General features: G+C 37.7%; 2 protein-coding genes across 5 annotated transcripts in view; one reads left to right on the top strand and one right to left on the bottom strand.

The window, feature by feature from the left end:
• Positions 1-12,754, bottom strand: part of LOC145935602 (uncharacterized) — a 177,090-nt gene that overhangs the window by 116,954 nt on the left and 47,382 nt on the right. The gene's annotated exons all lie outside the window — the stretch shown is intronic.
• The window catches only part of 5-ht7 (5-hydroxytryptamine receptor 7), a 114,392-nt gene that overhangs the window by 9,445 nt on the left and 92,193 nt on the right, over positions 1-12,754 (top strand). The gene's annotated exons all lie outside the window — the stretch shown is intronic.

The raw sequence follows: 12,754 nt of genomic DNA on the forward strand, positions 1-12,754 counted from the left end.
AATACATATAAAGATAATTTTAGTCCTTAAATTCAGCTTAAAGTCGTATTACGAAGATTTCAGACAGTCCACCAAACTAGACACCTGACCGTAACTCTATCGATCTATGCTCGTCCCGATAACCGGATAACGAATGACATAATTGATTTTCGGAGTCACGCGATTCGAGCACGATACGACGATCCTTACGTTAGGGGCTACACAGATCGATGCATTGCACATTCGGAGGGAAGCGCATATTGCGCCGTTCGGAGTCGGAGCGCATTAATTAGTGTCGCCGCGCGTCCCTAATCCCCGGATTAAGTAATCCACGGATCACATTCGCGATACATTCCGCCTATCGTGACGCCGTCGCCACGACTCACCTGGACGAGGCGTGGAAAGATACGCAGATACCATAATCCACACGCGCGCGTTCTCTCTCTCTCTCTCTCTCTCTCTCTCTCTCTCTCTCTCTCGCCTGTGGAAACAATTATATTTTACAAACGCCGAGAAAGCCGATTAATTCCGATGAAGGTGGAATTAGCGGCGTTTAAAGCTTAATAGAGTAGCGACGCGCACATCTCTGCACATTCGGGATTGGAAATCCCGAATATCGTTATATAATCTCTCCAAGTATTGTGAGAGATATATATAGAGTACAACAAAAATGTGGGTCATTTCAGGAGTGTATTCTACTTATCGAAATGAGCAAAAAAATCCATATAAATATATGTCCAAAAATGCGTTTACAGTCATGTTTGGATTAAAAGTTGAGATAATTATTACGAAGCGATTTATTTTACTTCCAACAAAATAAAACAATACAAAACAGTAGAAAAAAATTCATTTTCATGTAAAATGAGCAAATTATTTTCTAAAAATTGTCTATAAGCAGCACTTGTCAAACGTCCTTGCAAGACTAATTAAAAAATCATTTTTGGACATATATTTTTATATAAACTTTTTTGCTGATTTCAATGAGTAAAATATCCTCCTGAAGTAACAACCTACACTTTTGTTACACCCTATAAATAAATAATACAAATAGATAAAATATATGAATAACTCGTAATAAAATCGAAGAGAAAGTATGAGAATGAAGGAGGGGAAGGCTGAAAAATTCTGCGGCCATGTATTACAAATCGCAATATTATATTTGTATGACATAGCTGCGCAGTTTCGCATTTCATGACGTAATGATGATCTCACTTGTCTCACCACAATTGTGTCACGCGAGCAGAATTCGAGAGAGAGAAGATCGATTCGCGACGGTGCGTCGTCGTTTCGCGTAAACGCGAAAAGACAGCTTTTAATGATATTACGCGGCCGAATCTCTTCTCCTTCCTCCCTGATTCGATTTGTCTTCGCCCTATATCCCGCAAAATTGAATGATCCACGCGCTTCGATCGATATCGTGTATATAAGAGCCACGCATCGTCCATGGAAATATGCACGAGAGAGAGAGAGAGAGAGAGAGAATTTCGAATCACCCTGACAGAGAGAGTCGCCGTAAATCCACCCCGAGAACTTTATACAGGCTGGCTTTCGCGCGCGCGCGAGTTAAATACATTTGCTACCCCCATACGAGTATAAAGATCAGATCGATCTCGTTGAATTGTTATCGTGCCGAGCTTTTGCGATCGCGTTTGTCGGCGAATTTTACGCGTCCACGCGTCTCGCCAAATATCCCCTCCCCTTTCCCTCGTAATTTCCACGCGGTATTTTTATCCAGTCGCGGAATGTTTTTCCACGACTCTTTGCGAAATCGAAACAAAGATTTATTCCTTCGAGAACTCTCAGAGAGGACCTCTCAGAGAAGACTTCCTTGAGAAGGAGAGCACTTTAAGTAAAGATTTATTTAGAAGAAAAACATCGAGACTCTAATAATTCTTTGACGATAAACCGAGTTTACGTTTTTTTTTTTTTAAAGGAAAAATCTAAAGCGAAAATTAATTACTAAGAAAGAGAGAGAGAGAGAGAGAGAAAGAGATATGTACATGTCTTGGATTTAATAACTTAAACTTGAGAGGGCAAGTTATACGTCGGGAGTCGGTTTTAGCTAACAGGTTAGAAGGTAAAATGAAAAGTTAGACTTTCGAGTCGCGCCGTTTATATCCTTCGCGTATCTTATATTCGTTCAGTTGTTCCACGTCTTGCGCGAGAGAGCTTCGCTACTTCTTACGCAAACTTACGATCACTCAAAGTCTTGTTATATTACGTTATTTGACTACAAGTGCAGCTGCCCGCGGCGCTACACTTGTCCCTTACTCGACGTTCAGAACAACACGTTGTACAACGACAAGTTGGCAGAATTCATAGCCAAGTTTTTACGGCAAAAGATATACTCTCGTATCACGTATACGATCCTTCCAACTTTCAGTAACATACTGCTTCTCCGCTTTTTCATCGAATTATTTACACCATGCAATTTTTCTCTAAAAATAAAAAATTGTTCTCGTTTGTATTATCGATACGATATATAGTATCAGATTTTATATGTCCAAAGATCATTCGCAATATTTTTTTGACAAGTACATTTTTCTTGGTTTCGCTATAATTTAAGTCATTTTCACCAACAATCATCTTGATTTAATAACGTACGGATGTCATTGTATTATTTACACTTGCAATTTATTCTTCCTCCTGACGGCTGGGACCGACGCGAGGCATCTCTAACCGGAAATTTGCGGAGAATTCCGAGATCCTATGAATGCATGATCGCATGATACACATTGTTATATTTTTACTTACGTGTGTGTGTATTAATTTAATTTTTTATAGACATCTACTTATGTCGTATAAATTTTCTATTTCATTTTTTTCTATTTCTATTTTTGTTATACAGTTATTAAAGTTGATTTAAAGTGAAACCGAATTTAATTTAAAACTAATAAATAGAACCTAAAAATTTAGAAGCTTTATTTTCGCGCCTTCATCTCGCTTGTGGATTTTTATTAGCCCTTTTTATTATCTATAAGGATACAAACCTTGCCTCGTGAAAAGATCGTATAACGCGCCGGTGTTATAAATAAAAAGAAAAAAACATCGTAATTCGTGCAGTAAATAACACGCTTTTTCGCATCTGGTTGTCGTTAAAATGTAGCGTTAATTACGTTAAATCAATTCGAAACGGTACGACGTAATACGTGTTGCGTTACACATTCAACACGATATTTATTCAAACGCGATACAAATCACTTTTGTCATCGGAAGTGGCCGATGGACGATGCGCATTCGCCGACGATCTGCGGAATATCTCGTCGTTGACTGACAAACGAGCATTAGCGGTTAAATTGTGATCGGGCGATGTGAATAGCCCGATTACAGTGCGATTGAAATGTCGTCGTGTACGGATTATCGAAGCGTTCCCGTAATCCGAGTCGAAAATCGCGAGATATAGAGCGGTACTTCGATGTATCTTTCGATTACCGCATTCTTTTAACATTTTGCGCTACATTATTATCGTCAAATGTGTATGTATGTGTGTTAATATATGTCAATGATGAGAAGGACAATTTTATTCCTACTTAAAACTCTCGTAAGCTCACCGAACGTAGATGCGATTAATCATTTCGGTTACAGCAATATAGGTATAATCAATATAGATGTTACAACTGACAATTGATTAATTATCACACAATTAATGAAATATAGATACATATTATAATTAATAATCAATTACAACGTACGTGCCACGTATTTAGATAGATAGACGAATGACAATTAGTGTTGAACAATTAATGTTGCTTTAAAAGGGAAAGAGAGGGAAACGTTATTATATCTCTCCTTCATTTTCCAACGTTCTCATTGTGAATGGTTTAAATGTAATTGATTAAATTAAACAGTACACACGTAATCGCGCGGCGAACATTTAGTATTTTTAGTAAATTGTAACTGTACGCGCATCTCCGCTATTAAGCGCAAAATTCCGCGCGATTATTCTCGCGAGCTCCGCAAGCGTTATTGAAGATTTATTCGAAAGAGAGAGGAGGGACAGGGAAGGGTTCAAAACGCGCGAGCGAAATGTCGCATTCATAATATTCGGTCCAATGCAACCGATCGCGGTATCCACTAATATCCGCAGATAAAATAGCTGGTATAAACGATTAATCCGCAATATTGATTAGCGCGATTACGGTTAATATATATCGAAACTACATTACGGAATCGTATCGAAAAGTACATTATTTCGATATTGGCCGATGTATTCGGAAATCGGGTACGATTTCATTACGCATATATTATTTATTTATATATATATATGTATATATATATCTCAAAGATTGCTAAACGTATGTATTGCTTTCGCGCTTCTTTCACGTTGCTTCTGTCAAGGTTGTAATCCCTAAAAACTTTTTCCATCATTCGCGTTCAATTAAAACTGATTAATGTCTTGCAATAAAATTCAACTTGAGATTTCATTCATCTTAAAAATTCGATTTATATAATTTTACTAGTTAAAAAAAATATGTTGTGCGCGCACGTTATATACAAACGGAAATAAATACAACAAGAATCGAGAATATACGTACATATGACCGCGAACATCGCTATCGCGGTAATTGCTTCCCGTATCTTTTCTTTTTTTTTTGTCAACCCTGCAAATATCGCGAGAGTGAATTATCAGCAGGAGACTTTTCGGACCACAGAGAAAGCATACTTTTAATTAACCGCTAACCTGCAACGCGAGCAAGTGCGTTAAACTGTGTGGCGGGATATCTGCGGACGATCATAAAAAGAGGGTTGTAGCGCAACAGTTAACGACGACGGATAAAGTATTTTAGTGAGAGTGTATATATCGCGCGAAAATAAAAAGGAAAAAAAAAAGAGTAATAGAGGCTCGATGTCTGAGGGAAAATATTAAAAAGCTAGCTCTCGATCTCTCCGCGACGGAATCCGCAGCGATATTCGTGAAAGACGGAAAAGCCCGGACGAGCTATACGGAGAAAAATCATTAGACGGGCGCGCGGTGGCGGTTCGGCATCGTAGACTTATCGGGTTGAAAGTTATTAAATCGCCATGCCATGCCTCTGAAAGGGCTTAAAGTTTATCTTAGAAAATTCCGTTATCGATCGCGAACGCGCCGCCATGCAGTCGGTTCGTGCCGATACGTGACATCACGTGAAAGCAAAGAAAATGAGAGAGAGAAAGAGAGAGAAGATACGCGCGAATATTATATCGCCATAAAAAGAAAACAAAGTATCTCCTCGGCGTATCGCGTATCTCTATTTGCACTATTTGACTATCACGACGTCTCTTAAAAAGAGAGAGAGAGCGAGGGAGGGGAGATGACTCTGACCGAGTTCGCGATCCATTATTAGGATCGACAATGCATTAGGAACTTGAGCTTCACCCCTGATAATTAAAATGACAGTCGTGTCCTTTATAATGCAACCATGCCGAAATGTCCGGATGACAACCGATCGCGAACGGTTCCGATATCTCTGACATGGGATTGAAAATTCCCGCGGAGAAAAAAAGATCCTCTCTCGTGCTTAATTAACATCTGGCCGCGCCTTTCTCTTTTTCTTGCGCGCCGGCGCAAAAACGTTCGTCCCTTACTACTATCCCACCTTTTGTGAAATCGCGGGTTCAATTAACGTAATTAATAAAAGTGACCGCGTATGTATGTACACGTTCTCCTGTATCTTGGATCTTTATTTCAACGTCATATTCAGATGCTGATGCGCTGACCCTTTTCCACTTACACACGTAAATGAATATTTTTTCTTGGGAAAAAAAATAAAAAAATAAAAAAATTCTCTTTATAAAAAAAAATCAATCGTAAATTTGTTATGCAGATTTAAATCGAAAATTTTGACGTGACAAAAAATGGGTGTCGCGTTCCTTTGATTGAGATTTTTCAGCAGTTTATAATCGCAATTTTCTCACGTCGCTCGAAAATTATAATGGAGAACGCAATAAAGATTTCAAGCTTCGTCAGCGACTATAGAAAACAGGTTGACAGAAGATTGTCGCGTATTTGCTGGCGTCGTCTCCAGAGACTTGACATACTATTGCGCAATATCTCGGACAGAGGATTTCGAGCACATAATTCGAATTGTATACCGGTTTATCAAATCTTGACGTAAATATGATAAATTTCCGCTCGCAGGTAACATTTATGTGACAGAATCAGCACATTATTGCATTACGTTTTCCATATCGCATGTAATCAGTGGGAAAAACAGAGACGAGTAATCGAAAAATATAATACGTAAAGGATAATATTAGCTGTTTATCGTAAAAATTATATAAAAATCTGTTTTAAAAATGTTTATATAAATTTCGATATAACTCACATTGTCACAATTCGATTGTACTTTAAATGGAATCAGTGTTATTATCATTGATAAGCAATGATTTTAATTATAAGTATAAGCAAACAGTGAAATGTCACTGAGAAGATAATGACTGATTTTTCAATAAAATCTTACTATCAAATAATCCGTGTGAATTATAAGACGGAGGAGCAAAGCGTGAGTCTTTTCACTGAAAATCAATGAAACACTCGCCGCTTTAATCAGTGATATTTTCACTGATTCAGTTTAAGAGAGATATAAAATATCCAACCGCTTACATTGAAATTGTCCGCACGAAAAGACTCGAAAGTTTATGCTCGAAATTCTCGGCCCTCTTTCTCTCGTCAAACTGGCGTTTTAAAAATTCGCCATGGAAGGGATTCGCGCGTCTCGAGAGGATCGCATCATACTCCGAATCCAAAGTTGCACTTTTAAACTTCCTTCGGACGCGGAGATCCTCACGTAGGAAGTTTGGCGTATGGCAGGAGAAATTTCGTTCCGCGCGCGAACGGTTCCCTGAAACCGTCTCAGCATCGGCAAACAGGATGCGAAGGTGTCATGAATACACTTAGCGCGGCCCGGGGATTCGGAGAGAGATGCGATTCTCGAAATTCTCTCTCTCTCTCTCCTTGACTGCGTCAAGTCGACGCGAATTCGCGCGTTGCCCGATTAAACCTGCGGTAAACGATAATAACGACGACGACGCGCTCCATTATTCGAGATGTAATTGTTCCATCGAACGGTATTCAAGAAGGTATTATTTACGCGAGTATTCTCTTATTTAGGAGGGATCAAGGAAGTTTATTCCGCTGTCACCATCGAACGGAGAGAAGAGAAGAGAGAGCGCCGTATTATATACGAGCACGACTCGACGCTTAATCTATTTGTCGAAATGGCGAGTGTAGAGCGAAGTTAATTCTCTTAAACCGATAGAGAGAGACTCGGTCCGACTTTGATGTATTACAGTGGCAACGATGTACATCAGCGTCTGCTGATATTTTATGTATGAAGCGACGAAAGCGCTCGATAATATTTGAATTTCCCTTGCGCACCATTACCGGGGTATGGGGTAGACAAATATATATGACTGTGTCCGACGACGATTTCGATTTCGCGACGATCCGATAAGAAGTTTTACCTGACTAGGAGGGTCTACTTCGCTCGAAACTTTTCTTTTAATGAAATGTCAAAAATTATATACGTATTTACGCCGCTGCCATTTATCCGCGATTACGAGAGAAATTTCACGTGAAATTTATGTGTCAATAATTGACATATTTGTAGATAAGAATGCTCTATTAAAAATTGCATCGTGAGACCGTAATCATGTTTAAAAAAAAAAAAAAAAAACGCTAAAAACGCGCAAGAGAAAAGTTGTTTTTTGAAGAATTAATTTAGTGAATTTTCATTCTTGTTATGAAAAGAGAGTTTCGGTCTTATAAATTTTAAATATTTTCCTTGAGCGAGCGCTTGGAAAGAGATAATCTTGTCATGATGCGCAACATCAAACTCTCGTAGTGCTATAATTATTTTAATGAGAGTCTTTGATAAATTAAGTTAACGAAACTAATGGACACTTTGATAACTGAACAACGTCACGGTAAACACGTGTTACTGAAATAGTTCGTAGGATGTGTGCTGGTAATAAAATTGCGTAAAAAATTGGATTAAAATACGATTATAAATTTTATTTTAAAACAGTATTAAACAAAATATTGTAAATTAAAAATCAGCTTTTACGCAGTTATGCTTTTTAATTTTCTTGTGTTTTTACGACTCGCTTTATCTCGAATATACCGAATAACAAATGATAAAATCTCGTTAATATGCAAATCTGAAAAAAATAAAAGTTTCTTACAGTCTGCAGAAGAAGCGGAACGGTTCTCAATTCCCTAAAAGTTTATTATACAAATTTTCAACGTACACTTAAAAATTCTATCGAGGTCTACTCGATGACAATGAAATAACATAATTTCTCGCCGCCCGGTTTATCATGCGCGAACCGAGATATTTAATTGTAAAACTCGAGAAGCTTCGCCCAGAGAAAGACAGAGCAAAAGAGAAAGAGAGAGAGAGAGAGAGAGAGAGATAGAGAACTTTTGTGAGAGCTCGTTGCAGGATTTATCTCGTTATCGGTTTCGGATTGATAAATCCCTCAATTTCATTCATTCGTTTCCATAACTTTATAAATAGCATTTCCGCTAACTCTATCAAGGAAAGAACAATCTTGACGCGATGTCCGCTGCAGTAAATTTTTCGTGACAAATAAACCAAGTGCGTGATAAATATTCATGTTCGCGATTTCCCGCGTTTTTATACGCGATTATTCTTTCGTAGGTTTTCGTATCGCACGCGCGTCATATCTCTTTTTATATATTAACGAATATTTTCATATAATAATTACTCTCTCGAGTGCACCGATGGTCACCGATTTGTCACCGTGACATACCATCGTATTAATAAAAGAGTTGATACTATGCAAAAAATTTCATATTAAAAATTTCTTTCAAACGCGTAGTCGCATCAGTCTAATTTTGTTTTTCTGACCCGATGCACATTCAGAGACCTTTTTCATAAAGACTTTCATTATTTCGATTAGTAATTCCGATAATGCGCATATACGTGCTATACATCTCCGTGCTTTTAGAGGTAATATCTTTCCCGTGGAGGTCACATGTATACTTTTTTTATTTCCAGCGACCTCTTCAAAATATAGGAAAGGCTTTTTAATATTCTCGGATAAAAATATTTCACGCGATGGAAGAATAACCGTATCCGCGAGAAAATCAAATGGGATATCGACAATCCTCCGAAATATCCACGGCGTGAATAATAAATCGCTTCCCTAGCGTTATGGAATCAAACATATGTGTATGTATATGTGGTTTGGTATCCTGAGATACTTTAACATTTATTTCTTTCGTCAAATGCGGGTGAATTTTTCGCTGTCATACTGGCGAAAGAGCAAAGGATCCATGTCGGTCGTTAAAGATAGGTAATTTGTAGCGAACACGTGCCAACCCTATACGTGCCCGGTTCTCTGTTCTCACAACAGCAATTTAGAGTAAGGATGATGCAGTGGCACAATACCGGCCGTATATTTGAGACCATTGCTCGTTTTTCCTCCCCTCTCCTTTTTTAAAAAAATTACATTTATACTTGAGATTTGTGGAGTTGCGCAACGAATTACTCGAAAGAGGATTTTGCAGCGGAAAGTACGATACATTGTTTATAAAAAATTGCAGAGATTATAATGCGAATAATATTCTATATAATGGTCTTTCTCTTTGTGAGTTTTTAATTTAATCCAGGCTGCCAAAATCCATTTTGGAGAGATAGCTTTATTCCCTTTATCTCCTTCTCTCTAGCTCATTCGCATTTTCTGTACAACACCTGTATCTGGAAGCTTTGTAACGTTATATTCAAAAGTGACCCGACATTCTGTTTGATCTAATGAAACTTCATTCGAGTACCAAAACGACGATGCGTGCGATTCCCATGTCAAACGAAGCTCGGTCCTATCATTTGAACGCCCATTTGGCATTGACGTGAAAGGAAACCATCTTGTCCAGAGCAGCAATAGACAAAACTTAAGTTCATATTCTGTTACCGTGAACAGTAAAAGGCCATCATTAACGAAATATCCCATTTTTATTCATATATGCGTCATATATGCAGCGAGAAATTATATAAAAAATTTATGTTTATTACATTTATCAAAATATCTAGCGTGAAACTTGCGAGAAATTATATTCAGCATAAAATGCTATAAGCGTAAAGTTTTCAATGAGATTATACTTTTAAATGACAGTTCTTTAAATACATATTTATTTTGGTATTTTAATCCGATGTAAATAATTCTCTCATTGATGTATACATTTCGTATATATATTACTCTAAATACTGCAGTGAGATAATTTTATTATATCCCTTGATACGAGCACGAAGACTTGATAACACGAATAATGTCACAATTGACAACATAATCCCGCAAAATTCGACGTCACTCCGGCAAAATGAACAATTTAGCGAGAAGTACGCGCTCTTTAGATTACATTGTCAGTTATAGCGAGCAGAGATGAAAAGTAATAAAGATGAGAGGAAGAGAAAAGGATCGACTATATGAATGTCCACTTGTGGTTGGAGACAGCAATTACTTCGGGTAACACCCGAGAGGGTTTGAACGTGCAAAATATTGGAAGAACATGTTCGGGACACACGAAACCGAGTATTGAAAACAAACGATTGTTAAGACAACACAATAGCCTGCACGCATGCTTGCAGTCGAATTTTTCTTTTTTTTTTTCTTTTTTAAATCTCGTTTAAACTTGCCTGTTGCACTATCGTAAACTGTACACCGATATACCAGCGCTTTCTCTGTACAGTGCCGGAATTAGGGCGCTTAATACGTAACGTCCAGCGGAGTCACGATAACTGACCGAGCAACCGGTAATCTCGTCCCGCTAATCAAATCAATCGCATGAAACTCCGAGGCTAACTCCCCGCTACATCTTTAAATTAAACGTCTGCTCTTACAACCAATTAGCGTAATACGAGCTGACCTAAAATTTGTTTTGCAGCTTAATATTCCTTAACCAATCTCGGATCGGAGGCGAAAAATGGTTACGCTAATGATTTTTAGGTCGGATAATTTCAAAATAAAAGACTTCTCCTCCAGCGTTATCCGATATTTGCACAGAGAGAAACGGCGCAGTAATATATTCCGATAATATATACAAGCCTCCGCGCGATCGTTATTTTACAACGTCATCCTGCGGCGTGTTAATAAAAAACTATAAAGCGATACGAGGTTAAGGACATCCATCGTAAAAACCCGGTGTTCATGTTTGACCGCGTGGTCTTACTTCGCTCGGGGAAACTGTAGCTGCGGTTGGGTCACTTTTTTTTCTCCTATTTTACACCGTCACGACACAGAGAGATATTAAGTGAAAACGGGGTTTCCTAGACGAGGTTCGCGCCGAAACTTTTATCTTTGAAACATGGCCCTCTCTCACGGCGGAGAAGAAACTTTTTTTTTCCGCGATCATAAATATTCATAGGAGGACAAAGAGTAACGCGGGAAAGGAACCGCGAGCCGCGCTGTCCTTCCTTTTAAGCGGAGAAGGAAAGATTAAAAAAATTTTCCACGCGATATACTTCCGCATCCGGCCACGTGCGCTTATGCAGAAATTGATGTGCGAAACTTGGTATGACCTTCGCATAGAGAAAGAGCGGGATAAGTGGCCTCAACTACAGATCATTTATCACGAAAATAATAGTGGAGGGCGTTTTCTCTCTCTCGTAAACATAATCTATACAAGCTACATATGTACATATACGCAACTGCGTTATTAGAAGCTTTTGAATAATGGAGCGGAATTTATGAGAGATTCGCGCGCGATACGAGATGCATTTCTAACTTAAATCGCTTGCATAGCGCATAAACATATACGGTCGTGCCATACCTATTATCAACGTGATGCGCGTAATGCAGTAATGGGTCTAGAAAACATTCGTTAAAGCTGGGAAATAGATGGAGGAGACGTATAAACTCGATAAAAAGATAGATTACGATCGTATAAAACCTGTGTTAGTCGAATAACATACGTTGTAATTTGTAGTATAGACTAAAAGGTCAAATGCTACGCGGAGATATATGTACATATATAGCAGCAGTCGAACAGATGTTTCTTTGCGAATCGATATCGCGTAAGATAGTTGCGGGTAATTATATTCTCGATAAAACATAGTAATAGCAGCTTCGAATCTCATATTTTATACGATTTAAATTTCGCGGATTAAGAGGCAATTACAATTCATATCGGAGAATATTGTTAGTAGAATTCATTGGTGGACATATCTCAAATGCAAATTGCTGGGATTTAATCATTTAAATAATATTTCGTTTAGAGATAAAATATTATTTAAAAATTTATTTCCCGCGAGAACAATAGAAATATATACAAATATATAAGTATTTATATATAAATCAACATAATTAAAATTAATTGGAATATAATTTTTAAACTTGCATTAATGATTTCATATAGTAAAAAAAAGTAATTAGGAAAATGACAGAGCAAAAACATATTTATTTCGAAAATAATTGTTGTTAATGTCCAGAAATAATCGAAAAATTTGTATCATTGAGTGAAAAAAGGATGAAGAAAAATGGAACAAAGAAATGATAAGAAATAGGTGTCTAGAAGCAGATAGTGATATTTAAGCTAGCTTCTTACGATAAATATTGCAAAGGAGCTGAGCTTCGTATCTTTCTCGTTCGACATGTCTTTGTGTCACGGTTTTTCTCACGCAATGGAATTTATTAATAACATGGTGACTTTGTTACTACTCCGTTAAAACTGAACCTTTGCTCTCTCCTTATCAAAGTGGTTTGCAATTTCGTTCATCTTTATTTAGCTATCTATGCAATAAAAAAACTAAGATAAATAAATTGTCACGATCGCGAT

The sequence above is a fragment of the Prenolepis imparis genome, unplaced genomic scaffold (genome assembly GCF_030444845.1).
Source record: "Prenolepis imparis isolate NDT839.2.m4 unplaced genomic scaffold, iyPreImpa1.0 SCAF_1, whole genome shotgun sequence".
In the NCBI taxonomy this organism is placed as follows: Eukaryota; Metazoa; Arthropoda; class Insecta; order Hymenoptera; family Formicidae; genus Prenolepis; species Prenolepis imparis.